Here is a 26470-nt window from a genome sequence, read left to right as displayed (position 1 = left end):
AGTTTGGCGATTCCTTAGAAAACTAAATACAGAGTTGCCCTATGACCCGGCAATAACAATACTCGGTATATACCCAGAAGAGCTGAAAACAGTGACACGAACAGACATTGGCACACTGATGTTCATAGGAGCACTATTCACAATGGCCAAGAGATGGAAACAATCCAAGTGCCCATCAACAGACAAGTGGATAAACAAAATGTGGTATATACGTATGATCAAATATTATGGAGCAGTAAGACTAAATGATGTCCTGAAACATCTGACAACGTAGATGAACTTTGAGGACATAATACTGAGTGAAATAAGTCAGACACAAAAGGACAGATACTACATGATTTCACTATTATGACTCTGGTAAAGGTAATCTCAGAGATCACACTGTAGAATACAGCAGATGTAGAGGGAGGCAAAAGCTAGAGATGGGGAAAGGCTACCCAAAGAAGTTGAATCCAAATGCAAGGGAATGGATAGAAGTGATGATAACTAATTAGATGGTTTATAAGGAACATTGCCATACATGAGTATGAGTATGATTGGAAGGGGATTTATAGTGCCATGTATCCCAATGGTAAAATTATGATTATAAATAAGTTCTCACATGAACTCTTTCAATGGTTTTATAGTGGTCAAAGAATCGATAACAGACTCTAATAGTAGAGGGATATAGGGAGAGAACTAAAAATGCATGCCATAGCCAACAGTTAACAGGAAGACATCAACAGTACCACAGCACTACCAGGGGCAACTAACTGGTGGGGGTAGTTTTGATTCCATACATGGTGACGCTGTTTGTCTGTTCTTTGTCTCTATGGACCAATGAAAATTGTCTAAAATTGAGAGTGCTGTGATTATAGAACCAAATAAAGATACTGTAAGACATGGCTTGTTTATTTTGAACATTATCCATAATGCTCAAAGGATGGAGGGAGCCGAAGGATACAATAATTGAGAAGCAGAATGGTGAACTGTGATACATTTATATGATAGAATTTGGTGCGACTACAAAAAGGAGGGATGGCAAGGGACGAAATGAATAAACCTTGGAGACAACGTTTTGTGTAAAATAAGCCAGAAACAAAATAACAAATATGCTGAGGTCCCTTTCAGAAAATACTTATAAAAAATTGGAGGCTAGATTGTAAACCCTTTGTGGTAGTTAGGTTCAGGTGTCAATTTGGCCAGGTGAAGATGCCTAGTTCTGTTGCTGTGGACATGAGCCAATGGTACGTGAACCTCATCTGTTAGTCATTACATCTGCAGTTGGCTAGAAGGTGTGCCTGCTGCAACAAATGATGTTTGATTTAATTGGCTGGTGCTTAAATGAGAGCTCAGCGTAGCACAGCCCAAGCAGCTCAGTATGCCTCATCTCAGCACTCACAGCTCGGCCTAGGCCTTTGGAGATGCAGAAAGAAATTACCCTGGGGAAAGTTGTTGGAATCCAGAGGGCTGGAGTGTGCCTTCCCACGTAAGAAAGAACCTCTGTTGAAAGTTAGCTGCCTTTCCTATGAAGAACTATACGTTAACTAAATAAATTCTCTTTAATTAAAAGCCAATCCATCTCTGGTGTGTTGCATTCTGGTAGCTAGCAAACTAGAACACCCTTATAGCAGCCACATTTGGTCTGAAGTTGTAGATGTATTTTTGGGTTCTGAGACATGTGTATCAGCTGCCATTTCCCTGGAACTTTGAGTAGCTTTGTGACACCTGGGTCCCAGAAATGGAGTGCTGCAGCCCTGAAAGTTCTATATAATAGCTCGATTTTATATATAGCTCTGTATAATAATAGTTGAAGTAACCGAAAAGGAGATGAGGCCTCAATTACAGTTTACAACAAAGCCAGACTGGCTGGGTCTCAGGTAAATTAGAATGAGGGTAAAAGATGATAGTGTGTATGTACTCTAGACCTTCAGCAACTATATGAGATCAAAGGCAGAGAGGTTTATTACATCTAGAGCCTAAATTTTTTGTAACACATAATCTCAATCAACCTCTCTGGGTAGCTCATTTAAACAACCCAAACTCCTGGAGCCCAGAACGAGAATGAAGCCTTATAATTCTGTGTACTTTAATGTATAATACTAGGATACATCTAAGACTATGGTGGGCTGGTAATTAAAAATATCGGTAGCAAGCGGGCCTCGGTGGCTCAGCAGGTAAGAGTGCTTGCCTGCCCTGCCCGGGACACGGGTTCGATTTCCGGTGCCTGCCCATGTAAAAAAAAAAAAAAGTATCGGTAGAGTCTCAGCTCCATTGTCTACTCCCACCAGACCCTCTCCATCCACTTCCTTCTCTGCACTCTACAAGAGACTGCATTGTGGTAATGCCCTGCTCCAAAATTACTATAAAAGAGATGCAAAATTGGCCATGAATTGTACATATGACAAAAAAGATCATGAATAGATGTCCCTGGACCTAGACAGGAAAAAATGTTGCCTGGACCATATGAAAAAACTTCACATGCACTGATTGGACCAAAACCAAACATATAAGAAACCTTAGGAAAAGAGAGGTTAAGCAACATATTTCAGAAAAGCTTCCCGCCCTCAATTCAGGCCGCTGCTATCCTGCAATTGCTGTCTGGCCCACTGTGGCCCCATTTTCCCCTTCCCCTAAAAATGATCAAGATGGCAGCTTAGTGAGGTGTAGGATTTAGTTTGTCTTCCAGAGCAGCTAGTAAATAGCCAGGAACAGTACAGAACAACTTCTGGGGCCACATTAGTGACTGGACATATAGCATACCCCAGTCTGGACAAGCTGGACTGGTTGCAAGCCCACCCAGAACCATGAGTCCCCCAAGCCATGGAAGCCGGTGCCCCTCCCCCACAGGCTGTTTTCCAAAGGGGAAAGGAAAGAGCCTTTACTAAAAGCAAGGGGCTGAGTTCAACCAAGCTCCAATTGTGGAATTCTGACTACTAAAAATAGGCCTCCTGCTCAGCTGAACTTCAAGTAAAAGCTGAAGTTGCTGGGTTTTGCCCTAGCTCAGAGAGGGCAGGGTTGATGGAAAAAGAAAAAAAAAAGGTTTTCTCAGATTAGAAAGGTCTAGGCCGTGGCATAGGACCTGGAGATACATAGAGCAACTTACCAACTTAAGCTATTGATTGGCAAACCTGAGGAACTGGGGTCCAGCTTTGAAAAGGATTTTTTTTCTTTTCTTTTTTGTGGCTGTGTTTCCATGGCTTGACTCCCCTTTGCATACAACTGCAAGGCTTCTCAGGCTCCTACTGCCCCAGGCAAGGGCGGAATTAAGCTTGTCTGAAAGGCAAAGAGGCAGGTTAGGGGGAAAGAAGTACTTCCCTGAAGCTGCGCCTTCTCCAGGAGAGGGGTGGGGCCCAGCTCAGGTGGAACCCCTCCCTCAAGGAATTCAGACCCCAGGGTCTGGAAAACTGGAGCGATTAAACCAGCCTACAACCTCTCCTCTGTCTCAACTACGCCCCCAGCAGGGAGAGTCTGCTGAAATTAAAGGTACCGTATCACTTTATGCTGGTGGGATCCACAGGCAGACAAGCACCACATACTGGGCAGGATAGAAAAAACACAGAATATAGAGGCTTCATTGGAAAGCCTTTCAATCTGCTGGGTCTCACTCTCAGGGAAAACTGATGCAGGTGACACTTTCCTCCTGAGAGGAAAATCTGATTTGGAAAATCTGACTTGGGTCTATAATATCTAAGTAGACCTTCCTAAGGGGGAAAAAAAAAGCACCATACAGTCAGGGCAAGAAACAAGAAAACAAGAACTGAAAAATTTTGATCTGTTAAACAAAACCTAACTAGAGGTCTAGAATAAGCTGAACTGAATGTCAAAGAACAGATAGACAACAAAGTCATCCAGAAAGAAACTCTTAGCCAAAAAAGTGAAAACACTCTCCAGAATGAACTAATTAAGGAAATTAAATGTCTAAATGCAGGCAAAAAATAACAAATCATATGAGGAAAATAGAAGATATGGCCCAGTCAAAGGAACAAACCAACCATTCAAATGAGATACAGGAGTTGAAACAATTCAGGATGTTCAAACAGATGTGGAAAATCTCATCAAAAATCAAATCAATGACTTGAGGGAGGAAATAAAGAAGGTAAGGGATGAACAAAAAGAAGAAATTGAAAGTCTGAAAAAACAAATCACAGAACTTATGGGAATGAAAGGCACAGTAGAACAGATGAAAAAAGCAATGAAAACCTACAATGTTAGATTTCAATAGGAAGAAGATAGGACTAGTGGACTGGAGGATGGGATATCTGAAATCCAACAAGCAAAAGAAAATATAGGGAAAAGAATGGAAAAATATGAGCAAGGACTCAGGAACTGAATGTCAACATGAAGTGCATGAATATACGTTTTATGTGTGTCCCAGAAGGAGAAGAGAAGAGAAAAGGAGAAAAACTAATAGAGGAAATTATCACTGAAAATTTCCCAACTCTTATGAAAGATTTAAAATTACAGATCCAAGAAGTGCAGCATTCCCCAAACAGAATAGATCCAAATAGACGTACTCCAAGACACTTACTAATCAGAATGTCAGATGTCAAAGAGAAAGAGAGAATTTTGAAAGCAGCAAGAGAAAAGCAATCCATCACATACAAGGGAAGCCCAATAAGACTATGTGTAGATTTCTCAGCAGAAACCATGGAGGTGAGAAGACAGTGGGATGATATATTTAAATTACTAAAAGAGAAATGCCAACCAAGAATTCAATACCCAGCAAAAATGTCCTCCAAAATGAGGGGGAAATTAAAACATTTTCAGACTAAAATATCACTGAGCGAATTTGTAACCAAGAGACCAGCTCTGCAAGAAATACTAAAGTAAGCACTAGAGACAGATAGGAAAAAGACAGAAGGGAGAGGTGTGAAGAAGAGTGTAGAAATGAAGACTATCAGTAAAGATAAAAGAAGAAAAATTAGATATGACATATAGAATCCAAAAGGCAAAATGGTAGAAGAAAGAACTGCCCATACAGTAATAACACTAAATGTTAATGGATTAAATGCCCCAATCAATGGATTAAACTCCCCAATCAAAAGACATAGACTAGGAGTGGGCGGGCCGCGGTGGCTCAGCGGGCAAAGTGCTTGCCTGCTATGCCGGAGGACCTCGGTTCGATTCCCGGCCCCAGCCCATGTAACAAAAAACGGAAAAACAAAAATACAATAAAACAAGAAAATGTTTAAAGATGTTTCCCTTTCTTCCTTCCTTCCTTCCTTCTATCTGTCTTTCCTTAAAAAAAAAAAAAAAAAAAAAGACATAGACTAGGAGAATGGATTAAAACACAGGACACATCTATAGGCTGTTTACAGATGTATTTTAGACCCAAGGATAAAAATAGGTTGAAAGTGAAAGGTTGGGAAAAGATATTTCATGCAAATAATAATCATAAAAGAGCAGGAGTAGTTATACCAATATCCGACAAATTAAACTTCAAATGTAAAACAATTAAAAGAGACAAAGAAGGACACTATGTACTAATAAAAGGAACAATTCAACGAGCAGACATAACAATCATAAATATTTATACACTGAGCCAGAGTGCTCCAAAATACATGAGGCAAACACTGAAAAGAGAAATAGACACATCTACCATAATAGTTGGAGACCTCAATTCCCTGCTCTCATCAACGGACCGAACATCTAGACGGAGGATCAATAAAGAAACAGAGAAGTTGAATAATACAATAAATGAGCTAGACTTAACAGACATTTATAGAACATTACACCCCACAACAGCAGGATACACCTTTTTCTCGAGTGTTCATAGATTTTTCTCAAGGATAGACCATATGCTGGGTCACAAAGCAAGTCTCAGCAAATTTAAAAAGGTTGAAATAATACAAAACACTTTCTCAGACCATAAAGGAATGAAGACAGAAGCGCGCAACATCTTCGTAGTTCTCCCCTCAGCCCCTTACCGCCCCCCCTCCCCCTTTCACCTTCACGAAGCCGGTGCTGAGGCAAGCTCACCCCGGTGAGGAGGCCGGAGGTCCCACTCAAGAGGTGCTCTCTCCACTCCCAGAAGATCATGTACCACCCAAGCCGGGGGGTGGCCCGGCGTCTAGGCCCCTGCCTCTGCGCCTACCAGGCTCGACCCCAGGACGGGCTTTCTTCACGGGCTCTACCATTCCCACCCCTTTGGCCCCACTCCACAACAACCACTTTTCCATCTTCTCCCCTCCTTTGGTCTCCTTCACCACTATGCTCTCTTGCTCAGCCACTTCTCCAGGCTCCCCAGCTACCTCTACCTCAGATTCAGGCCCTCAGCTCACCGTGGGTGGTCCTCCCTCCAGGAAAGAGGGAGGAGGGACCGGGACCTGAATTACATGGGGGCTGCCTGGATGGGCTTAGATGCCTATTTGAGAGACTTCCCTGCCCCTCTCCTGGGGCTCTGATACCTTTCCAAGCCCCTGGGACCACCCACCCTTCCCCTTCCACACCATCAGGGGATCCCAGTATGGAAGAGCACCTGGCTGTTATGTATGAGAGACTGAGACAAGAGCTTCCCAACCTGTTCCTTCACTCCCATGACTACGCTCTCTACTCATCAGATGTGGAATTTATCAACAAGATCCTGAACATACGTACCAAAGGCCGGACATGGTACATTCTGTCACTGACCCTCTGCCGCTTCCTGGCCTGGAACTATTTTGCACAACTTCGGTTGGAGGTTCTACAGCTGACCCGCCACTCTGAGAATTGGACCCTGCAAGCCCGTTGGTGCCTTGTGGGGTTGCCCATCCACATATTCTTTCTGCATTTCTACAAACGTGACAAGGATGAGCTTTACCAGACCTATGATGCCTATTCTACTTTCTATCTGAATTCCAATGGCCTCATTTGTCACCATCACCTGGACAAACTGATGCCTTCACACTCACCCCCAACACCTGTGAAGAAGCTGCTAGTGGGAGCCCTGGTGGCCTTGGGGCTGTCAGAGCCAGAACCCAACTTGTACCTGTGTCCCAAGGCCTGATCCTGACCCAGGAATTGGAATGGAGGCAGCACTGAAGACTTTGTTATGCACAAGAGACAGCGGTGGAGGTCGTCAAGAATTTCAGTAGCCACCTTCCTCCCCAATTATCCTTCGTTCCTTTCCATCTCATGCTGTGTAAGGCTGCTGTATAACTTAACTTGTAAATAATAAAGCTTACATGAATAAAAAAAAAAAAAAAAAAGGAATGAAGACAGAGATCAATAACAGGCCAGAAAATTCACAAATATATGGAGGCTCAACAACACATTCGTTTTTTGTTTTTTTTTTTTTAGAAATCATACCATTCTACATATGCACTCAGTAATTCTTAACATCATCACATAGATGCATGATCATCGTTTCTTAGTACATTTGCATCGGTTTAGAGGAACTAGCAACACAACAGAAAAAGATATAAAATGTTAATATAGAGAAAAGAAATAAAAGTAGTAAAAGTAGTAATAACAGTAAAAAAAAAAAAAAAAAACCCTATAGCTCAGATGCAGCTTCATACAGTGTTTTAACATGATTTCTTTGCAATTAGGTATTATTGTGCTGTCCATTTTTGAGTTTTTGTATCTAGTCCTGTTGCACAGTCTGTATCCCTTCAGCTTCAATTACCCATTGTCTTACCCTGTTTCTAACTCCTGCTGGAATCTGTTACCAATGACATATTTCAAGTTTATTCTCGAATGTCCGTTCACATCAGTGGGACCATACAGTATTTGTCCTTTAGTTATTGGCTGGACTCACTCAGCATAATATTCTCTAGGTCCATCCATGTTATTACATGCTTCATAAGTTTATCTTGTCTTAAAGCTGCATAATATTCCATCGTATGTATATACCACAGTTTATTTAGCCATTCGTCTGTTGATGGATATTTTGGCTGTTTCCATCTCTTTGCAATTGTAAATAATGCTGCTATAAACCTTGGTGTGCAAATGTCCATTTGTGTCTTTGCCCTTAAGTCCTTTGAGTAGATACCTAGCAATGGTATTGCTGGGTCGTATGGCAATTCTATATTCAGCTTTTTGAGGAACTGCCAAACTGCCTTCCACAGTGGTTGCACCATTTGACATTCCCACCAACAGTGGATAAGTGTGCCTCTTTCTCCGCATCCTCTCCAGCACTTGTCATTTTCTGTTTTGTTGATAATGGCCATTCTGGTGGGTGTGAGATAATATCACATTGTGGTTTTGATTTGCATTTCTCTGATGGCCAGGGACATTGAGCATCTCTTCATGTGCCTCTTGGCCATCCGTATTTCCTCTTCTGGTAGGTGTCTGTTCAAGTCTTTTTCCCATTTTGTAATTGGGTTGGCTGTCTTTTTGTTGTTGAGATGAACAATCTCTTTATAAATTCTGGATACTAGACCTTTATCTGATATGTCATTTCCAAATATTATCTCCCATTGTGTAGGCTGTCTTTCTACTTTCTTGATGAAGTTCTTTGATGCACAAAAGTGTTTAATTTTGAGGAGTTCCCATTTATTTATTTATTTCTTCAGTGCTCTTGCTTTAGGTTTAAGATCCATAAAACCGCCTCCAGTTGTAAGATTCATAAGATATCTCCCTACATTTTCCTCTAACTGTTTTATGGTCTTAGACCTAATGTTTAGATCTTTGATCCATTTTGAGTTAACTTTTGTATAAGGTGTGAGATACGGGTCTTCTTTCATTCTTTTACATATGGATATCCAGTTCGCTAGGCACCATTTATTGAAGAGACTGTTCTGTCCCAGGTGAGTTGGCTTGACTGTCTTATCAAAGATCAAATGTCCATAGATGAGAGGGTCTATATCTGAGCACTCTATTCGATTCCATTGGTCGATATATCTATCTTTATGCCAATACCATGCTGTTTTGACCACTGTGGCTTCATAATATGCCTTAAAGTCCGGCATCACGAGACCTCCAGCTTCGTTTTTTTCCCTCAAGATGTTTTTAGCAATTCGGGGCACCCTGCCCTTCCAGATAAATTTGCTTATTGGTTTTTCTATTTCTGAAAAATAAGTTGTTGGGATTTTGATTGGTATTGCATTGAATCTGTAGATCAGTTTAGGTAGGATTGACATCTTAATTATATTTAGTCTTCCAATCCATGAACACGGTATGCCCTTCCATCTATTTAGGTCTTCTGTGATTTCTTTTAGCAGTTTTTTGTAGTTTTCTTTGTATAGTTTTTGGTCTCTTTGGTTAAATTTATTCCTAGGTATTTTATTCTTTTAGTTGCGATTGTAAATGGGATTCGTTTCTTGATTTTCCCCTCAGCTTGTTCATTACTAGTGTATAGAAAAGCTACAGATTTTTGAATGTTGATCTTGTAGCCTGCTACTTTGCTGTACTCATTTATTACCTCTAGTAATTTTGTTGTGGATTTTTCTGGGTTTTCTACGTATAGTATCATATCATCTGCAAACAGTGATAGTTTTACTTCTTCCTTTCCTATTTTGATGCCTTGTATTTCTTTTTCTTGTCTAATTGCTTTGGCTAGAAACTCCAACACAATGTTGAATAATAGTGGTGATAGTGGACATCCTTGTCTTGTTCCTGATCTTAGGGAGAAAGTTTTCAATTTTTCCCCATTGAGGATGATATTAGCTGTGGGTTTTTCATATATTCCCTCTATCATTTTAAGGAAGTTCCCTTGTATTCCTATCTTTTGAAGTGTTTTTAACAGGAAAGGATGTTGAATCTTGTCGAATGCCTTCTCTGCATCAACTGAGATGATCATGTGATTTTTCTGCTTTGATTTGTTGATGTGGTGTATTACATTAATTGATTTTCTTATGTTGAACCATCCTTGCATACCTGGGATGAATCCTACTTGGTCATGATGTATAATTCTTTTAATGTGTTGTTGGATACGATTTGCTAGAATTTTATTGAGGATTTTTGCATCTATATTCATTAGAGAGATTGGTCTGTAGTTTTCTTTTTTTGTAATATCTTTGCCTGGTTTTGGTATGAGGATGATGTTGGCTTCATAGAATGAATTACGTAGTTTTCCCCCCACTTCGATTATTTTGAAGAGTTTGAGGAGAGTTGGTACTAATTCTTTCTGGAATGTTTGATAGAATTCACATGTGAAGCCGTCTGGTCCTGGACTTTTCTTTTTAGGGAGCTTTTGAATGACTAATTCAATCTCTTTACTTGTGATTGGTTTGTTGAGGTCATCTATGTCTTCTTGAGTCAAAGTTGGTTGTTCATGTCTTTCCAGGAACCCGTCCATTTCATCTAAATTGTTGTATTTATTAGTGTAAAGTTGTTCATAGTATCCTGTTATTATCTCCTTTATTTCTGTGAGGTCAGTAGTTATGTCTCCTCTTCCATTTCTGATCTTATTTATTTGCATCCTCTCTCTTCTTCTTTTTGTCAATCTTGATAAGGGCCCATCAATCTTATTGATTTTCTCATAGAACCAACTTCTGGTGTTATTGATTTTCTCTATTGTTTTCATGTTTTCAATTTCATTTATTTCTGCTCTGATCTTTGTTATTTCTTTCCTTTTGCTTGCTTTGGGATTAGTTTGCTGTTCTTTCTCCAGTTCTTCCAAGTGGACAGTTAATTCCTGCATTTTTACCTTTTCTTCTTTTCTGATAAAGGCATTTAGGGCAAAAAATTTCCCTCTTAGCACTGCCTTTGCTGCGTCCCATAAGTTTTGATATGTTGTGTTTTCATTTTCATTCACCTCTAGGTATTTACTAATTTCTCTTGCAATTTCTTCTTTGACCCACTTGTTGTTTAAGAGTGTGTTGTTGAGCCTCCAAGTATTTGTAAATTTTCTGGCACTCCGCCTATTATTGATTTCCAACTTCATTCCTTTATGATCTGAGAAAGTGTTGTGTATGATTTCAATCTTTTTAAATTTGTTAAGACTTGCTTTGTGACCCAGCATATGGTCTATCTTTGAGAATGATCCATGAGCACTTGAAAAAAAGGTGTATCCTGCTGTTGTGGGATGTAATGTCCTATAAATGTCTGTTAAGTCTAGCTCATTTATAGTAATATTCAGATTCTCTATTTCTTTATTGATCCTCTGTCTAGATGTTCTGTCCATTGATGAGAGTGGTGAATTGAAGTCTCCAACTATTATGGCATATGAGTCTATTTCCCTTTTCAGTGTTTGCAGTGTATTCCTCACGTATTTTGGGGCTTCTGGTTCGGTGCATAAATATTTATGATTATTATGTCTTCTTGTTTAATTGTTCCTTTTATTAGTATATAGTGTCCTTCTTTGTCTCTTTTAACTGTTTTACATTTGAAGTCTAATTTGTTGGATATTAGTATAGCCACTCCTGCTCTTTTCTGGTTGTTATTTGCATGAAATATCTTTTCCCAACCTTTCACTTTCAACCTATATTTATCTTTGGGTCTAAGATGTGTTTCCTGTAGACAGCATATAGAAGGATCCTGTTTTTTAATCCATTCTGCCAGTCTATGTCTTTTGATTGGGGAATTCAGTCCATTAACATTTAGTGTTATTACTGTTTGGATAATATTTTCCTCTACCATTTTGCCTTTTGTATTATATATATCATATCTGACTTTCCTTCTTTCTACACTCTTCTCCATGCCTCTCTCTTCTGTCTTTTTGTATCTGACTCTAGTGCTCCCTTTAGAATTTCTTTTTTTTATTAATTAAAAAAAGAATTAACAAAACAATTAGAAATCATTCCATTCTACATGGACAATCAGTAATTCTTAATAACATCACATAGTTGCATATTCATCATTTCTTAGTACATTTGCATCGATTTAGAAAAAGAAATAAAAAGACAACAGAATAAGTATTAAAACATTAATAGAAAGAGGGTGGGCCGCGGTGGCTCAGCGGGCAAGAGTGCTTGCCTGCCATGCCGGAGGACCCCGGTTCGATTCCCGGCCCCAGCCCATGTAAAAAACAAACAAACAAACAAAATATAATAAAACAAGAAAATGTTTAAAGATGTTTCCCTTCCTTCCATCCTTCCTTCCTTCTCTCTGTCTTTCCTTCCCTTCCTCCCTCTCTCTTTAAAAAAAAAAAAAAAAAAAACATTAATAGAAAGAAAAAAAAACAAAAACAAAAAACCTATACCTCACATGCAGCTTCATTCAGTGTTTTAACATAATTACATTACAATTGGGTAGTATTGTGCTGTCCATTTCTGAGTTTTTATATCCAGTCCCATTGTACAGTCTGTATCCCTTCAGCTCCAATTACCCCTTCACTTTTTTTTTTTTAATTAGCGGAAAAAAAGAAATTAACCCAACATTTAGAAATCATACCATTCTACATATGCAATCAGTAATTCTTAACATCATCACATAGATGCATGATCATCATTTCTTAGTACATTTGCATCGGTTTAGAAAAACTAGCAACATAACCGAAAAAGATAAAGAATGTTAATATAGAGACAAAAATAAAAGTAATAATAGTAAAGTCAAAACAAAACAAAACAAAACAAAACAAAAACCTATAGCTCAGATGCAGCTTCATTCAGTGTTTTAACAAGATTACTTTACAATTAGGTATTATTGTGTTGTCCAATTTTGAGTTTTTGTATCTAGTCCTGTTGCACAGTCTGTATCCCTTCAACTCCAATTGCCCATTATCTTACCCTGTTTCTACCTCCTGCTGGACTCTGTTACCAATGACATATTCCAAATTTATTCTCGAATGTCTGTTCACATCAATGGGACCATACAGTATTTGTCCTTTAGTTTTTGGCTAGACTCACTCAGCATAATGTTCTCTAGGTCCATCCATGTTATTTCATGCTTCATAAGTTTATCCTGTCTTAAAGCTGCATAGTATTCCATCGTATGTATATACCACAGTTTGTTTAGCCACTCTTCTGTTGATGGAGATTTCGGCTGTTTCCATCTCTTTGCAATTGTAAATAACGCTGCTATAAACCTTGGTGTGCAAATGTCCGTTTGTGTCTTTGCCCCTAAGTCCTTTGAGTATATTCCCAGCAATGGTATTGCTGGGTCGTATGGCAATTCTATATTCAGCTTTTTGAGGAACCGCCAAACTGCCTTCCACAGTGGTTGCACCATTTGACATTCCCACCAACAGTGGATAAGTGTGCCTCTTTCTCCGCATCCTCTCCAGCACTTGTCATTTTCTGTTTTGTTGATAATGGCCATTCTGGTGGGTGTGAGATGATATCTCATTGTGGTTTTGATTTGCATTTCTCTAATGGCCAGGGACATTGAGCATCTCTTCATGTGCCTTTTGGCCATTTGTATTTCCTCTTCTGATAGGTGTCTGTTCAAGTCTTTTTCCCATTTTGTAATTGGGTTGGCTGTCTTTTTGTTGTTGAGATGAACAATCTCTTTATAAATTCTGGATACTAGACCTTTATCTGATATATCATTTCCAAATGTTATCTCCCATTGTGTAGGCTGTCTTTCTACTTTCTTGATGAAGTTCTTTGATGCACAAAAGTGTTTAATTTTGAGGAGCTCCCATTTATTTATTTTCTTCTTCAGTGCTCTTGCTTTAGGTTTAAGGTCCATAAAACCGCCTCCAGTTGTAAGATCCATAAGATATCTCCCAACATTTTCCTCTAACTGTTTTATGGTCTTAGACCTAATGTTTAGATCTTTGATCCATTTTGAGTTAACTTTTGTATAGGGTGTGAGAGATGGGTCTTCTTTCATTCTTTTGCATATGGATATCCAGTTCTCTAGGCACCATTTATTGAAGAGACTGTTCTGTCCCAGGTGAGTTGGCTTGACTGCCTTATCAAAGATCAAATGTCCATAGATGAGAGGGTCTATATCTGAGCACTCTATTCGATTCCATTGGTCGATATATCTATCTTTATGCCAATACCATGCTGTTTTGACCACTGTGGCTTCATAATATGCCTTAAAGTCAGGCAGTGCGAGACCTCCAGCTTCGTTTTTTTTCCTCAAGATGTTTTTAGCAATTCGGGGCACCCTGCCCTTCCAGATAAATTTGCTTATTGGTTTTTCTAATTCTGAAAAATAAGTTGTAGGGATTTTGATTGGTATTGCATTGAATCTGTAAATCAATTTAGGTAGGATTGACATCTTAACTATATTTAGTCTTCCAATCCATGAACACGGTATGCCCTTCCATCTATTTAGGTCTTCTGTGATTTCTTTTAGCAGTTTTTTGTAGTTTTCTTTGTATAGTTTTTCGTCTCTTTGGTTAAATTTATTCCTAGGTATTTTATTCTTTTAGTTGCAATTGTAAATGGGATTCGTTTCTTGATTTCCCCCTCCGCTTGTTCATTACTAGTGTATAGAAATGCTACAGATTTTTGATGTTGATCTTGTAACCTGCTACTTTGCTGTACTCATTTATTAGCTCTAGTAGTTTTGTTGTGGATTTTTCTGGGTTTTCGACGTATAGTATCATATCGTCTGCAAACAGTGATAGTTTTACTTCTTCCTTTCCAATTTTGATGCCTTGTATTTCTTTTTCTTGTTTAATTGCTCTGGCTAGAACCTCCAACACAATGTTGAATAATAGTGGTGATAGTGGACATCCTTGTCTTGTTCCTGATCTTAGGGGGAAAGTTTTCAATTTTTCCCCATTGAGGATGATATTAGCTGTGGGTTTTTCATATATTCCCTCTATCATTTTAAGGAAGTTCCCTTGTATTCCTATCTTTTGAAGTGTTTTCAACAGGAAAGGATGTTGAATCTTGTCAAATGCCTTCTCTGCATCAATTGAGATGATCATGTGATTTTTCTGCTTTGATTTGTTGATATGGTGTATTACATTAATTGATTTTCTTATGTTGAACCATCCTTGCATACCTGGGATGAATCCTACTTGGTCATGATGTATAATTCTTTTAATGTGTTGTTGGATACGATTTGCTAGAATTTTATTGAGGATTTTTGCATCTATATTCATTAGAGAGATTGGCCTGTAGTTTTCTTTTTTTGTAATATCTTTGCCTGGTTTTGGTATGAAGGTGATGTTGGCTTCATAGAATGAATTAGGTAGTTTTCCCTCCACTTCGATTATTTTGAAGAGTTTGAGGAGAATTGGTACTAATTCTTTCTGGAACGTTTGGTAGAATTCACATGTGAAGCCATCTGGTCCTGGACTTTTCTTTTCAGGAAGCTTTTTTTTTTTTTTTTTTTTTTTCATATTTCAGGTGCAGCTTCATTCAGTGTTCCAACATAGTTACATTACACTTAGGTATTATTGTGCTGTCCATTTTTGAGTTTTTGTATCTAGTCCTGTTGCACAGTCTGTATCCCTTCAGCTCCAATTACCCATTATCTTACCCTGTTTCTAACTCCTGCTGGTCTGTTACCAATGATATATTCCAAGCTGATTCTCGAATGTCGGTTCACATCAGTGGGACCTTACAGTATCTGTCCTTTAGTTTTGGGCTAGACTCACTCAGCATAATGTTCTCTAGGTCCATCCATGTTATTACATGCTTCATAAGTTTAGTCTGTCTTAAAGCTGCATAATATTCCATCGTAGGTATACGCCACAGTTTGTTTAGCCACTCGTCTGTTGATGAACATTTTGGCTGTTTCCATCTCTTTGCAATTGTAGATAATGCTGCTATAAACACTGGTGTGCAAATGTCCGTCTGTGTCTTTGCCCTTAAGTCCTTTGAGTAGATACCTAGCAGTGGTATTGCTGGGTCGTAATCCATTCTGCCATTCTATGTCTTTTGATTGGGAAATTCAGTCCATTAACTTTTAGTATTATTACTGTTTGGATAATATTTTCCTCTACCATTTTGCCTTTTGTATTATATATATCATATCTGATTTTCCTTCTTTCTACACTTTACTCCATACCTCTCTCTTCTGTCTTTTCGTATCTGACTCTAGTGCTCCCTTTAGTATTTCTTGCAGAGCTGGTCTCTTGGTCACAAATTCTCTCAGTGACTTTTTGTCTATAAATGTTTTAATTTCTCCTTCATTTTTGAAGGACAATTTTGCTGGATATAGGAGTCTTGGTTGGCAGTTTTTCTCTTTTAGTAATTTAAATATATCATCCCACTGTCTTCTAGCTTCCATGGTTTCTGCTGAGAAATCTACACATAGTCTTATTGGGTTTCCCTTGTATGTGACAGATTATTTTTCTCTTGCTGCTTTCAAGATCCTCTCTTTCTCTTTGACCTCTGACATTCTAACTAGTAAGTGTCTTGGAGAACGCCTATTTGGGTCTATTCTCTTTGGGGTGCGCTGCACTTCTTGGATCTGCAAATTTAGGTCTTTCATAAGACTTGGGAAATTTTCAGTGATAATTTCTTCCATTAGTTTTTCTCCTCCTTTTCCCTTCTCTTCTCCTTCTGGGACACCCACAACACGTATATTTGTACGCTTCATATTGTCATTCAGTTCCCTGATTCCCTGCTCAAGTTTTTCCATTCTTTTCCCTATAGTTTCTGTTTCTTTTTGGAATTCAGATGTTCCATCCTCCAGTTCACTAATTGTAGCTTCTGTCTCTTTAGATCCACCATTGTAGGTATCCATTGTTTTTTCCATTTTTTCTTCTTTGTCCTTCACTCCCGTAAGTTCTGTGATTTGTTTTTTCAGATTTTCTATTTCTTCTTTTTGTTCAGCCCATGTCTTCTTCATGTCCTCCCTCAATTTATTGATTTGGTTTTTGAAGAGTTTTTCCATTTCTGTTCGTATATTCAGCATTAGTTGTCTCAGCTCCTGTATCTCATTTGAACTATTGGTTTGTTCCTTTGACTGGGCCATATCTTCAATTTTCTGAGCATCATCCATTATTTTCTGCTGGTGTCTGGGCATTTGATCAGATTTCCCTGGGTGTGGGACCCAGCTGGTTGAAAGCTTTTTCTGTGAAATCTCTGGGCTCTGTTTTTCTTCTCCTGCCCAGTAGGTGGCGCTCGTGGCGCTCGTCTGTCTGCGGGGCAGTCGGCCGGGAAACCGCGCGTGGAGGCGGGGGTCGCTGGCCGCCGCGGCTTGGGGGAGTGCCGGTCCAAATTGCCCAGCTGGCCCGAGACGCCAAGTGTGACGGGAGGGCCCCGCTATCCAACGTTCCCAGTCAAACTGGGGAGCCACGTGCGTGGAGGGGACCCCAGTCGCCAGCCACCCCGGCCGGGAAAACGCGCGCCCCTCGGGTATCTCACCGCAGTGGATTCTCCCTGCCCGTTCAGCCGTTCCAGAATGGGGTACGCTGTCTTTTTGGTCTCTGTCGTGACTCCGGGAGCTGTTTCGTATTGTTTCTGTTTCTTTAGTTGCTTTTCTGGAGAAGGAACCAAGACCCGCGCGTCTTACTAAGCCGCCATCTTCTCCGGAAGTCTTTTTTCAGGAAGCTTTTGAATGACTAATTCAATTTCTTTACTTGTGATTGGTTTGTTGAGGTCATCTATGTCTTCTTGAGTCAAAGTTGCTTGTTCATGTCTTTCCAGGAACCCGTCCATTTCCTCTAAATTGTTGTATTTATTAGCGTAAAGTTGTTCATAGTATCCTGTTATTACCTCCTTTATTTCTGTGAGGTCAGTAGTTATGTCTCCTCTTCCATTTCTGATCTTATTTATTTGCATCCTCTCTCTTCTTCTTTTTGTCAATCTTGATAAGGGCCCATCAATCTTATTGATTTTCTCATAGAACCAACTTCTGGTGTTATTGATTTTCTCTATTGTTTTCGTGTTTTCAATTTCATTTATTTCTGCTCTGATCTTTGTTATTTCTTTCCTTTTGCTTGCTTTGGGATTAGTTTGCTGTTCTTTCTCCAGTTCTTCCAAGTGGACAGTTAATTCCTGCATTTTTGCCTTTTCTTCTTTTCTGATATAGGCATTTAGGGCAATAAATTTCCCTCTTAGCACTGCCTTTGCTGCATCCCATAAGTTTTGATATGTTGTGTTTTCATTTTCATTTGCCTCGAGGTATTTACTAATTTCTCTTCCAATTTCTTCTTTGACCCACTCGTTGTTTAAGAGTGTGTTGTTGAGCCTCCAAGTATTTGTGAATTTTCTGGCATTCTGCCTATTATTGATTTCCAACTTCATTCCTTTATGATCCGAGAAAGTGTTGTGTATGATTTCAATCTTTTTAAATTTGTTAAGACTTGCTATGTGACCCAGCATATGGTCTATCTTTGAGAATGATCCATGAGCACTTGAGAAAAAGGTGTATCCTGCTGTTGTGGGATTTAATGTCCTATAAATGTCTGTTAAGTCTAGCTCCTTTATAGTAATATTCAGATTCTCTATTTCTTTATTGATCCTCTGTCTAGATGTTCTGTCCATTGATGAGAGTGGGGAATTGAAGTCTCCAACTATTATGGTATTTGTGTCTATTTCCTTTTTCAGTGTTAGCAGTGTATTCCTCACGTATTTTGGGGCATTCTGGTTCGGTGCGTAAATATTTATGATTGTTATGTCTTCTTGTTTAATTGTTCCTTTTATTAGTATATAGTGTCCTTCTTTGTCTCTTTTAACTGTTTTACATTTGAAGTCTAATTTGTTGGATATTAGTATAGCCACTCCTGCTCTTTTCTGGTTGTTATTTGCATGAAATATCTTTTCCCAACCTTTCACTTTCAACCTATGTTTATCTTTGGGTCTAAGATGTGTTTCCTGTAGACAGCATATAGAAGGATCCTGTTTTTTAATCCATTCTGCCAATCTATGTCTTTTGATTGGGGAATTCAGTCCATTAACATTTAGTGTTATTATTGTTTGGATAATATTTTCCTCTACCATTTTGCCTTTTGTATTATATATATCATATCTGACTTTCCTTCTTTCTACACTCTTCTCCATACCTCTCTCTTCTGTCGTTTCGGTTCTGACTCTAGTGCTCCCTTTAGTATTTCTTGCAGAGCTGGTCTCTTGGTCACAAATTCTCTCAGTGACTTTTTGTCTGAGAATGTTTTAATTTCTCCCTTATTTTTGAAGGACAATTTTGCTGGATATAGGAGTCTTGGTTGGCAGTTTTTCTCTTTTAGTAATTTAAATATATCATCCCACTGTCTTCTAGCTTCCATGGTTTCTGCTGAGAAATCTACACATATTCTTATTGGGTTTCCTTTGTATGTGATGGATTGCTTCTCTCTCGCTGCTTTCAAGATCCTCTCTTTCTCTTTGACCTCTGACATTCTAACTAGTAAGTGTCTTGGAGAACGACTATTTGGGTCTATTCTCTTTGGGGTGCGCTGCACTTCTTGGATCTGTAATTTTAGGTCTTTCATAAGAGTTGGGAAATTTTCAGTGATAATTTCTTCCATTAGTTTTTCTCCTCCTTTTCCCTTCTCTTCTCCTTCTGGGACACCCACAACACGTATATTTGTGTGATTCATATTGTCCTTGAGTTCCCTGATACCCTGTTCAAATTTTTCCATTCTTTTCCTGACAGTTTCTGTTTCTTTTTGGTTTTCAGATGTTCCACCCTCCAAATCACTAATTCTATCTTCTGTCTCTTTAAATCTATCATTGTAGGTATCCATTGTTTTTTCCATCTTTTCTACTTTATCCTTCACTCCCATAAGCTCTGTGATTTTGTTTTCAGTTTTTCTATTTCTTCTTTTTGATCAGCCCATGTCTTCTTCATGTCCTCCCTCAATTTATCGATTTCATTTTTGAAGAGGTTTTCCATTTCTGTTCGTATATTCAGCATTAGTTGTCTCAGCTCCTGTATCTCATTTGAACTATTGGTTTGTTCCTTTGACTGGGCCATATTTTCAATTTTCTGAGCATGATCCGTTATCTTCTGCTGGCGTCTGGGCATTTAGTCAGATTTCCCTGGGTGTTGGACCCAACAGGTTGAAAGATTTTTCTTTGAAATCTCTGGGTTCTGTTTTTCTTATCCTGCCCAGTAGGTGGCGTTCGTGGCACACGTTTGTCTACGGGTTCCACCAGTGAAAGTTGGTGTGGGTCCTTTAACTCTGGAAAACTCTCACCGTAGGGGAGGTTTGGCAGCCGAAGCGTCTTGGAAGAGTGCCAGTCGGCTGGGGTTCTGAAGGCGGGGAGGGTCGCCGGCCGCCGCAGCACGGGAGAGCGCCCGACCGAATTACCTAGTTGGCCCAGGGCGGCAAGCGTGGCGGGAGGGCGCCAGCTGTTGCAGCCAGCTGTTCCCAGCCAGACCGGGGAGTCACGTGTTTGGAAGGGACCCCCTGGTCACCGTTCTCTGCAGTCTGGGGATTTCCGACCCAACTCTCTCAGTTGGTCCGGGGGGCCTCGCGTGGTGGGGGCGCCAGCCGCCGCGGCCCAAGGGGACCGCCTGCCCAATTCTGCCAGCTGGCCTGGGAAGGCGGAAGGGAGGGAGTCCGGCCACTTGCCGTCCCGCCCGGGAAAGCCCGCGCCCCTCGGTGATCTCACTGGAGCTGGTTCTCCCAGACAGTCAGCCGTTCCAGGATGGGGTACGCCGTCCCTTTGATCTCCGTCGTGGCTCCAGGAGCTGCTCTGTATTGTCTCCACTCCCCCAGTATCTGTTCTGGAGGAGGAAAGGTGAGGGTGGCAAGGCTGTCGAGGCCAGTGGCGGAGGAGCCGGTGAAGGCGGAAGAGGGCACGGTGGTGGTTGGAGAGCTGCCGGAGCAGGAGGGGGAAGAGGCCCGGCGGACAAAGAGGGGAGAGGAGGGCGGGCGGGCCGGCTGCTGCGGGGCATGGGCGCCGCACGCCGGGCCGGCGGACAAAGAGGGGAGAGGAGGGTGGGCGGGCCGGCTGCTGCGGGGCGTGGACAAAGAGGGGAGAGGCGCCACCTCAACAACACATTCTTAAACAACCAGTGGCTCAAGAAAGAACTTACAAGAGAAATCAGTAAAGATCTCAAGGTAAGTGAAAATGAAAGCACAACATATCAAAACTTATGGGATGTAGCAAAGGCAGTGCTAAGAGGGAAATTTATTGCTGTAAATGCCTATATCAAAAAAGAAGAAAGCAAAAATCGAGGAATTAACTGTTCACTTGGAAGAACTAGAGAAAGAACAGCAAACTAACCCCAAAGCAAGCAAAAGGAAAGAAATAACAAATATTAGAGCAGAAATAAATGAAATTGAAATGGAAATAGTTGAGAAAATAAACAAGGCCAGAAGTTGGTTCTTTGAGAAAATCAAGAAAATCTATGGGCTTTTAGCTGGGTTAAAAGAGAGAGAGAGAGAGAGAGAGAGAGAGAGAAGATGAAAATAAATAAAATCAGAAATGGAAGAAGAAACATAACCACTAACCCCTAATAAAGGAGGTAATGAGAGGATGCTATAAACAATTATATGCTAATAAACTAGCAATGTAGATGAAATGGACAGCTTCCTAGAAAGGCATGAACAACCAACATTGACTGAAGAAGAAATAGATGACCTCAACAAACCAATCACAAGTAAAGAAGTTGAATCAGTCATCAAGAAGCTCCCCAAACCAGAAAAGTCCAGGACGAGATGGCTTCACATGTGAAATCTACCAGGCATTCAAGAAAGAATTAGTACCAATCCTGTTCAAACTCTTCAAAAACACTTGAAGAGGAGGGAAAGCTACCTACCCATTTTATGAAGCCAACTTCACCTTCATACCAAAGCCAGACAAAGATACTACAAGAAAAGAAAATTACAGACCAATCTCTCTAATGAATATAAATGCAAAACCCTCAACAAAATACTCACAAATTGAGTCCAGCAGCACATTAAAAGAATTATACACAATGAACAGGTGGGATTTATTCCAGGTATGCAAGGATGGTTCAACATAAGAAAACCAGTTAATGTAATACACCATATCAAAGCAGGAAAACCACATGATCATCTTAATTGATGCAGAAAATGCATCTGGCAAAATTCAACATCCTTTCTTGTTGAAAACCCTACAAAAGATAGAGACAGAAGGGAACTTCCTCAACATGATAAGGGGGATATATGAAAAACCCACAGCAAACCTCATCCTCAATGGAGAAAAACTGAAAACTTTCCCCGTAAGATCAGAAACAAGACAAGGATGTCCACTATCACCATTGTTATTCAACACTGTGCTGGAAGTTCTAGTCAGAGCGATTAGACAAGAAAAAGAAATACAGGGTATCAAAATTGGAAAGGAAGAAGTAAAACTCTCACTGTTTGTAGATGATATGATCCTATAGGTTGAAAACCCTGAAAAATCCACAGCAAAACTACTAGACCTAATAAATGAGTACAGCAAAGTGGCAGTTACAAGGTCAACACTCAAAAATCTGTAGTGTTTCTATATGCTAGTAATGAGCAATCTGAAGGGGAAATCAAGAAAAAAATTCCATTTACAATTGCAACCAAAAGAATAAATATTTAGGAATAAATTTAACTAATGATACAAAGGACCTATACAAAGAAAACTGCAAGAAATTGCTAAGAGAAATCATGGACAACCTAAATAAATGGAAGGACATACCGTGTTCATGGATTGGAAGACTAAATAAAGTTAAGATGTCAATTCTACCTAAATTGATTTATAGATTCAATGTGCAACCAATTAAAATCTCAAAAGCTTACTTTGCAGAAATAGAAAAACAAATAAGCAAGTTCACCTGGAAGGGCAGGGTGCTCTGAGTAGCTAAAATATCCTGAGAAAGAAAAATGAAGTTGGAGGTCTCACATTACCTGACTTTAAGGCATATTACGAAGTTACTGTGGTCAAAAGAGCATGGTACTGGCATAAAGATAGATATGCTGACCAATGGAATCAAATAGAGTGTTCAGATATAGACCCTCTCATCTATGAACAATTGATCTTTGATAAGGCAGTCAAGCAACACATCTGGGACAGAACAGTCTCTTCAATAAATGGTGCCTGGAGAACTGGATATCCACATTCAAAAGAATGAAAGAGCCCTATACAAAAACTAACTCAAAATGGATCAAACACCTAAACATTAGATCTAAGACCATAAAACTTCTAGAAGAAAATGTAGGGAAATATCTTACAAATCTTATAATAGGAGGCAGTTTTCTAGATCTTATACCCAAAGCACGAGCATTGAAGAGAGAAATAGATAAATGGGAACTCCTCAAAATTAAACACTTATGTGCATCAAAGAACTTTGTCAAGAAAGTAAAAAGACAGCCTACTCTGGGAGACAATATTTGGAAGCAATGTATCAGATAAGGGTCTAGTATCCAGAATATATAAAGAGATTATTCAATTCAACAACAAAAAGACAAACAACCCAATTACAAAATGGGCAAAAGACTTGAACAGACACTTCTCAGAAGAGAAAATACAAATGGCAAAAAGCCACATGAAAAGATGCTCAACTTCCCTGGCTGTTTGGGAAATGCAAACCAACGCCACAATGAGATATCTCACACTCACAAGAATGGCCGTTATCAATAAAACAGAAAACAACAAAGGCTGGAGAGGATGTGGAGAAAGAGGCACACTTATCCACTGTTGGTGGGAATGTCAAATAGTGCAACCGCTGTGGAAGGTAGTTTGGCAGTTTCTCAGGAAGCTAAGTATAGAATTGCCATATGATCCTGCAATACCATTGCTAGGTATCTATTCAGAGGACATGAGGGCAAGGACACAAATGAACATTTGCACACCAAAGTTTATAGCATTATTTACAATTGCCAAGAGATGGAAACAGCCCAAATGTCCATCAACAGAAGAGTGGCTAAACAAGCTGTGGTATATACATACAGTGGAATATTACACAGCTATAAGACAGAATAAAGTTATGAAGTATATAATAACATGGATGGAACTTGAGGGCATTATGCTGAGTGATATTAGCCAGAAACAAAAAGACAAATACTTTATGGTCTCACTGATACGAACTAATATTAATGAATGAACTTGGAGAATTTCAGTTAAGAATAGAGGCCATCAGGAGATAGAAATAGGGTAAGATATTGGGTAATTGGAGCCGAAGAGACAGATTGTGCAACAGGACTGATTGTAAAAATTCAGAAATGGATAGCACAATGCTACCTAACTGTAGCACAATAATGTTAGTACATTCAATGAAGATGAATGTGAGAATGATAGAGGGAGGAGGGCTGAGGGCACAAATGAAACCAGAAGGAAAGATAGACGATTGATTTGAACAGTGAATAAAGACGTATTTGCAAAGTCCCCTTGGAGGAACAATGAGAAAGGGGGAAAATTCAACTTCCCCATTTGGAGAATTCCTGATATACTCAAAAGCAATGGGGACAACCAAATCAGTAGGCTGAGCTCTCAATCTTGGGGTTTGTTCATAGGAAACTTATCCCTGCAAAGGATAGGCTAAGCCTACTTAAAATTAGGCCTAAGCAACGTGGGACAGAAATGAGCTGAGACTCAGCATCAAGGGATTGAGAAAACCTTCTCGACCAAAAAGGGGAAGAGTGAAATGAGACAGTGTCAATGGCTGAGAGATTCCAAACAGAGTCGAGAAGTTATCCTGGAGGTTATTCTTACGCATTAAGTAGATATCACCTTGTTATTCAAGATGTAATGGAGAGGCTGGAGGGAACTGCCTGAAAATGTAGAGCTGTGTTCCAGTAGCCATGTTTCTTGATGATGATTATATAATGATACAGCTTTCACAATGTGACCATGTGATTGTGAAAACCTTGTGTATGATGCTCCTTTTATCTACCTTGTCAACAGATGAATAGAACATATGGAATGAAAATAAATAATAGGGGGAACAAATGCTAAAATAAATTTAGTTTGAAATGCTAGTGATCAATGAAAGGGCAGGGTAAGGGGTATGGTATGTATAATTTTTTTTCTGTTTTCATTTTATTTCTTTTTATGTTGTCTTTTTATTTCTTTTTCTGAATTGATGCAAATGTTCTAAGAAATGATCATGATAATGAATATGCAACTATGTGATGATATTGTGAATTACTGATTATATATGTGCAACGGAATGATTATATATTAAAAATGTTTGTGTTTCTTTGTTGTCATATATATTTTTTAATTTAAATTTAAAAAAAATTAGGCCTAAGAGTCACCCCAAGAGAACCTCTTTTGTTGCTCAGATGTGGCCTATCTCTCTCTCAGTCAACATGACAAGCAAACTCTCCACCCTCCCCCTTTCTACGTGGGACATGATTCTCAGGGTTGTATACCTCCCTGTCAACGTGGGACAGAAATCCTAGAATGAGCTGAGACTCAGCATCAAGGGATTGAGAAAATCTTCTCGACCGAAAGGGGGAAGAGAGAAATGAGACAGAGTGTCAGTGGCTGACAGATTTCAAAAAGAGTCGAGAGGTTATCTTGAAGGTCATTCTTACACATTTTATAGATATCCCCTCTTTAGTTTAAGGTGTATTAGAGAGGCTGGAGGGAAGTGCCTGAAAATGTAGAGCTGTGTTCCAGTAGCCATGTTTCTTGAAGATGATTGTATAATGATACAGCTTTCGCAATGTAACTGTGTGATTGTGAAAACCTTGCGTCTGATACTCTTTTTATCTATGGTATGGTAGATGAGTAAAACATATGGATTAAAAATAAATAAATAAGGGGGGAACAAATGTCAAAATAAATTGGTATATGGAAATACTAACGGTCAATGAGAGGGAGGGGTAAGGGGCATGGTATGTATGAGTTTTTTTCTTCTTATTTCTTTTTCTGGGGTGATACAAATGTTCTAAGAAATTATCATGACGATGAATATACAACTATGTGATGATGTAGTGAGCCATTGATTGTATACCATGTATGAAATGTTTGTATGTTAAGAATACTTGTGTTTGTATGTTGTTTATCAAAACAGTATTTAAAAACATAGTATCGGTAGAGTCCCTTTAGGACCTGAAGGGGAAAAAAAAATTATATATATATATATGTGTGTGTGTATATACAAAACTCTTTCATCAGGGAAACCCTGGGTACCCTCTCAACTATTGAGGACTCTCAAGAAAATAAGCCAAGCCCTAGTTTTTGAGGCTTGCTCTTATGAAACTTATTTCTGTAGGGGAGAAGCTAAGACTACTCGTAACAGGGCCTAAGAGTTTCTTCCAGGAAGGCTCTTTGTTGTTCATATGTGGCCTCTCTCTCTCTAAGCCCAACTCTGAAAGGAAAATCATTGCCCTCCTCCCTACATGGGACATGACCTCCAGGGGTGAAAGTCTCCCTGACCATCTGGGTGCATGACCCCAAGTATGAGTCTGGCCCTGGCACCATGGGATTGACATGCCTTCCTGACCAAAAGGGAGGAAAGAAGTCTAATAAAGTAAGGTATCAGTGGCCAAAAGAGATCAAATGGAGTCGAGAGGCTATGCTGGAGGCTGCTCTTATGCAAGCTTTAGTTAGTGCTAATTCCTTGGTATGCTAAACTCCAACCAATGTCACTCCTATTGTCTCTAAGAACACCTCGGGCTTGAACTGAGACTCTGCAAAGGTTTCAGGCACTAAGTTTGCCTTCCTGGAACATATAATTCCCAGAGGGTTCCTAAATCAAATAAATCCTGAAACTCAGAGAAACCAGCCTCTCCAGGATTATCAACTAATTACATCCCCCTATTCTTTAGTGTGGACACCCCTTCTCAACATGAAAAAGTCAGAACAGGCATTCCCCAAAGATCCCTATAGATTTTGAGAAGGATTAAAGGAGAAAGAGAAGGTATAACAGAGAA

At 39.5% G+C, this 26470-nt stretch overlaps 1 pseudogene; it reads left to right on the top strand.

The window, feature by feature from the left end:
• The first annotated feature begins 5925 nt into the window (after positions 1-5925).
• LOC143651562 (uncharacterized protein C6orf136 homolog pseudogene) lies at positions 5926-7116 on the top strand (annotated as a pseudogene).
• The last annotated feature ends 19354 nt before the right edge of the window (positions 7117-26470 follow it).

This window comes from Tamandua tetradactyla, chromosome 12, assembly GCF_023851605.1.
Source record: "Tamandua tetradactyla isolate mTamTet1 chromosome 12, mTamTet1.pri, whole genome shotgun sequence".
Lineage (NCBI taxonomy): Eukaryota > Metazoa > Chordata > Mammalia > Pilosa > Myrmecophagidae > Tamandua > Tamandua tetradactyla.
The sequence above is the reverse complement of the archived record's forward strand: the minus strand, read 5'-3'. Positions and strand labels throughout refer to the sequence as shown.